Genomic DNA, 6,000 nt, shown 5'->3' on the forward strand with positions numbered 1-6,000 from the left:
AAAGATTTTGGAGTTTCTTCATAAAGTATAGGACAACCTCTGGTAGAGAATTCTCATAGCACAGTGTCATAGATTATCTGTGGTAGGAAGGAAACATCACTTCAACTCTTCACACCTCTCAATATCCCATTCTTTGCATTGAGGCCTTGCAACTCACTACGAGTTGAAGTTTATTTAACCACTTCTCAAATCTGACCTTGCTTTTATGACCTGTTTGACCAACAGGACAATGAACAGTATGATACAAATAAAGCCTTGAAAATCACTTGTTTGTCAGAAATTGTCTGGTTGTTGCTCTTGGGAATACTGCAACCAACACCAAGTGAACAAGATTGGGCAACGCTGTGAGATAATGGGAGACATATGGCCTTTTACCACTGATATGGAATCAACCACCAGACCTAGGAGTAATGACATTTTGACCCAGCTGAGCAGTTAAGTGGGCCCAGACTAGAACTGCTCAGCTGACTCAGAATTATCAAAAATAACATATTTTGTTGTTTAAGACAAAATGTTTTGGGGTGATGGTGACACAGCAAGAATTAACTGACACAGTTGCCACTTTTGATTTCCCTATAATAGTCTCTTTTGCTTTATACCACTGGATACATGTTCTGTGCTATGGTTGTGGCAGAGAAGGAGGTGGTAGTAGTGAAGATAAGACAAGCAATTGGGATCAAGTTGCCCAGCACTACGCAATCAACTTATTTACTTTGTATTGAGAGGGAAGGAAATATTAAATCAATTGTGGCTAAACACAGTCTACACTTAATAGCAAATATTTATGTTGTAGATAAAATATTTCTTGGTGACGGCTTTTTACTGAAGAGAATGTTATTGAAGATCTTTTCTTCTATTATTTAAACATACTGCTTAGCTTATTTTGTAAAACTTCTTGGAAAGAACCTTAATTACTTCCCATGCTAAACTTGTTTGGCAATGTAAGCCTCATTAAAAAATAGATATTAAGGAACATTTCTATTATGCTTCCTCCAGATCATTTGGTCTAATCCTCTTCTAACCATAAAACATCTAATATAAATGCAAATATTTGTTATTACTAATAACTGTGGACAGACTCTATTTAATAAATGGCAGGCATTGCCAAGAAAATTGTGGTGAGCTCGTAAATTCAAACATAGCTGATTTCCATCAATCAAAAGTAAATTGGCCATGTTTATCATAAAGAAAACAAAAGCCCATTTAAAATACGCAATACTTAATGAGTTATAGACTTTATATTTGTGATTGTATGGGACAATTCATTCAGACACCAAATGCCAGGCTTCTTTCTTCTTAGTCTACTCTTAGTCTACTTAGTCTACTTGTCTTTGACCAAATAGCATTCACCCTGCACATGGAAAGAACATAAGGCTTAGTCAGAAGAATGCTGTTTGATTCTCAGTACTGGAATGAACCAGCTATGTATTGTAGGATAATTAGACAACATAATACATTGACAAATAAATTTTTTTCTTAACTCTAAATAGCAATTGTTGAACATTTGCTATGTGCTGGGCACTGGTAAGTAAACTTTATATAAGCTATCTCATTAATTCTCACAGACACCCTTAGATGTAGACTTTATCATTAGTCTCACTTTACATATCAAGAAACTAAGGTTTGGAGGGTTTAGTTTACTTGTGTAAAGTGCTAAACCTTGTGATTTGTAGAGCTGGGATTCTGAACAGATCTGACTCCAGAGTTTGAATTTGTAATTATTCTCCCATTGTCCCTCACTACACATACTACCTCCATTTCAGTTTTCTTGGGAATCTTCTTCATTTTCAATATCAAAGGATTACAAAAAGGATAAAATAAGGACGCATATGCAAGAGTTTATGTACTTTAAATATTAGTATTCATTTAACAAATAATTATAAGCAGATACTATGCAAGTAGCAATTGCCACACTGATTTCAACCAACCCGGCATATGGATACAAACTGTGTATGGATACAGAAAGCGTGCTAAAAGTCAGAACTGTCCTCTCTGACACCGAAGTTAGAAAGTTAGCAATGTATCCAAAATATTTTCATTACCTTTAATATCTCCGTCAATCATCTGTGAACATACATGAATATTTTCGAATTAGCATGTGTATCTTCATTTTGTACCTCGGGGGTAACAAGTTCCATATGTTTGTTCTCAACTGAGTTGTCCTTTTGTTTGTAGCTTGAAGTCCCTCTCAAATTTCAGACAATGTTTCTGGTATTCTGAAAAGTTATGAATAAGTTTATATTCAACTTATTTAGACCCTTCATGATTGTATAAGCTCCAATTATATCTTTCTATGTCTTTGTCTTCTCATGGTCCCAATCTGAAGAGTCATGATATTTTTGAGACTCTTTTTGGAAATATTAAGTATTGTCTTATTGTGTATGTGATTCCAAACATCTGGCTGAAAATGAAATAAAGAAGGGAAACATCACAAATGCAGCTGTTTGGCATTAGGTGACTGAGTTTCTAGTTCTCCTCCAGATATTTAAGGGCAGAGAATATGTGGCCATATCTTTCTCTTTTAAGGGTTAGTAAATGGTACAAGAAAGTAATAAGGCTGAGAGCTGGTAAATCAGGATGTTGTGGTGTCAACACATATAAAGAGGTGAGGATTCCATTTCTTTGGCTTTGAAACAATGAGATAATTTTCCTCTAGTGACTTGCAACGGCAGAGAACTGATATTGAGTTTCCAAAAAAGAAGCCTCCAAGAGCATTTAGTTACCAGACAGGGGCTTTGTTCTTGCTGTGGTAGGTTTTCAAATTAGGACATCCTGTGGTTTGGTACGGATTAGAGGACGTGGCCAAGAAGAACTATTAATGAAATGCTCTTGAAAACTCTTTTCTCAAGTGAGACTATAATTGTCTATATTCAGTCAGTTGTACAGTCACGGTACTTCTGAGTGTACTGCATAAGCAATCTTATAAGATAAATTAGCTACAACATTTGGATAATGGAAGAAAAGGGCCATTATAATATTCTATACAATGAGTGAAGTACTGCAGTTTCTAATTAAGGGCCCAAGTCAGTTGTACAATGAACTATTTGTTGTACTTTTAAAATAAAATTTGCAATCTTTGAATAAATGACTTGCGGCCATGTAGTAAAAACAGAGATATTTATGGTGGGACACATGGATTGCATTATCTTTTCTAAGGCTTGCTTGCTCCTGCATACACTGGGCCTGTCTACTTGGTACAGCCGGGAAACAGGAATCCAGGTGGCTTGGCAGGAAAGACTCTGATCTACCTTAGCTGGCAGTAAGCCAAGTGTCATTCTGACAGAAATCCTTAATTCAGATTAGCTGTTGTCTGGCAGGTGGTGCCTTCTGATTTTGAAATGTCAGAGACACCAAGGACAAGGAAATCCCAGTAGGACACAGGGAAATATGTAATATTTTAAGCAGGGTTTCTTGGGTCATGTTATGCAACTACTTACTTCCTCAACTTTACCTTCAGGGGAAATTGAAAACCTTCTTCGTGCGTGGACACATCACCTAAGGACAGGGGAGCATGTTCATGCATATATTTTGACCCCTTTAACAGTTCTAAGTCATTTGGAGTTTCCATTTACTTGGATTTGGCCAGAAACAACCTCTTGGTTCTCAGAAAAGAATGTCTTAAAGATCCACAAAGGAGGCTCAAGAGGCTTCTTGGACTTCAAACCTCTCTTACAAAATATTTTGATGAGTCAAGTGTAAGTGAATCAGATACACAGAGGCCAAATTTTTCTTGACAAACATGAGCTTAATAACAAGAAATAGGGGTTGGGAGGGAGAAGAAAATGGTGGGGAGGTCTCAGGAAAACATCTACTGAGTTTTGCTGATCACAAAGTGTTATACAAAAATTTCTTAATACATGAATGCAACTACAGCTGGGGTCACTCAGCACTGCTATTACTCCAGCAGGAATTCTGACCATACTTGGTTCAGTTGCTCTTTAATACTTGCCCAAAGCAAATTTGTATCATGACCCCCTAGGACAGTTCTGCATAGTAACTGATATGACTTTGGCTGCAGTTTTTTTTAATCAGAATACTTTCTATACCATTCTTGTTTAGTAATTATGAATATAATCACATCTAGAATCCAGGAGGTACAAGTGAAGATACCAGAAAACATTCTGTAGAAGAGGACGCTTACAATGAGTTTAAAGGGTATAAAGGATTTAGCCATGCATAAAAACATGATCAAATCAACAGAAAAAAATACTTCAAAGTATAAAAAAAAACTGCATGGTATACTTAGGAAATTTCAAATATTTTGGATTTCCAAAACGTCTAAACTGAAAGGAATTGGAAGGGGATGAGGTTGGAAAGGAAAGCAGGGCTCAGATCATCGCAGTATTTTGAAAATGATGATTAATCTCAGAAACATTGTTATGAGGAAAATGAGTGATTATATACTATTAATATATATCATGCTGACTAAAAATGCGGAGAATGCATCAAATGGGTCTCAACCTACAGGCAGAGTAAGAAGTTTGAGTGATAGTGCAGTATTCAAAAAAAGAACTGATGAAGCTCTGAAAACGTGGCCACAGCGGTTGAGAAAATATGGCAAGATGTGAAGACTAAAGAGAATTTCTTGCTCTCCTTACAATAATAAAAGCTTACCATCATGGAGAGAGTATACAGCCTTCCAATAAGCACAGAGTCTGGAACACAGGCTTTGGGTCAAGGTTCAAATTCCACCTCCATTACTTACCTGCTGTGTGAGTATAGATAACCCGCTTAATTACTCTGTCCCTTAGTTTCCCCATCTGTCAAATGGGGAAAAAAAAGATTAATGCAAAGATGAGGATTAATTGCTTTAATGTGTAAAACATTTGAAAGACAGTATCTGACAAAGAGTAAACATATTAATGCTACATAGAGATATGATAGCAAACTCTTTGTGGGGAGAGGGTGTGAATACATTTTTAATTTTTTAATTTTTAAATTATATTTAGTGGGATGAGTGCAGTTGTGTTACACAGATATTTGCATCGGAGGGAAGTGTGGGCTTTTAATGTATCCATCACTTGGATACTTGGATTGTAACCTAGGATTTCATGCCTCACGCACACATTTAATCTTTAAAATAAATCCATGAGAAGGTCACTATCATCCTTATTTTACAGAGGAGGATACTGCAGTATAGAGAGTTTACATTGCTTTCCCACCATCACAGAGCTGGTTAAATGATGAACATGGAATGTAATTCCACAGCCCCCTGCTCCTATCATTTTGTTACAACTTTTGTGAAAATGCAGGCATCCTTGCCTCTGAATAAAGAATATTTTTAGTTTAAGGGAGAAACTCAGGATGATGTAGAGTATACGGTGCATTTTCTCCTGTTTGTGCTCAGGTGAGAGTTCATGCAGCAATATTCTTTGTGGAAGATGGTTTGGTGTACAGCAGAAAGTAGAGAACTTAGAATTTAGAACACATAATTTAAACAGCAACCCCCAGGTTATGGTTATTGCTTTGAGAAGGGTCTTCCTCTGTGTGTGGCTAAAGACGGAAGATAATCAAGTGAGGCAAAGCTCTCTGCAAATGAAAATATGCTAGATAAGCATTAGTTATTGATTGTCTCCTTGAAGTGAGTGAAATAATGAGTCATCCATGTTCATGACTACCTTTTTCTCAAACCATAAATGAAAATAATTCCTTTCTAACTCTTTCATTAACTCTACGTTTTCAGAAATAACATTGTCACCTTCTGTCATATAAAAGTTTGAGGCCAGTTATGGTGGCTGATGCCTGTAATCCCAGCACTTCACGAGGCCCAGGCAGGTGGATCAGTTGAGGTCAGGAGCTTGAGACCATCCTGGCCAACATGGTGAAACCCCTTCTCTACTAAAAATGCAAAAATTAGTCAGGTGTGGTGGTGCGCGCCTGTAATCCCAGCTACTCAGGAGGCTGAGGCAGGAGAATCACTTGAACCCAGGAGGTGGAAGTTGCAGTGAGTCGAGATTGTGCCACTGCACTCCAGCCTGGGCAACAGAGGGGGACTCCATC

The 6,000-nt window shown here is 37.2% G+C and overlaps 1 pseudogene; it reads right to left on the reverse strand.

Moving 5' to 3' along the window:
- Positions 1 to 4,760, reverse strand: part of LOC112134622 (large ribosomal subunit protein eL33-like) — a 28,085-nt pseudogene extending 23,325 nt beyond the window's left edge.
- Positions 4,761 to 6,000: the final 1,240 nt, after the last annotated feature.

Source organism: Pongo abelii, chromosome 7 (assembly GCF_028885655.2).
Source record: "Pongo abelii isolate AG06213 chromosome 7, NHGRI_mPonAbe1-v2.0_pri, whole genome shotgun sequence".
Lineage (NCBI taxonomy): Eukaryota > Metazoa > Chordata > Mammalia > Primates > Hominidae > Pongo > Pongo abelii.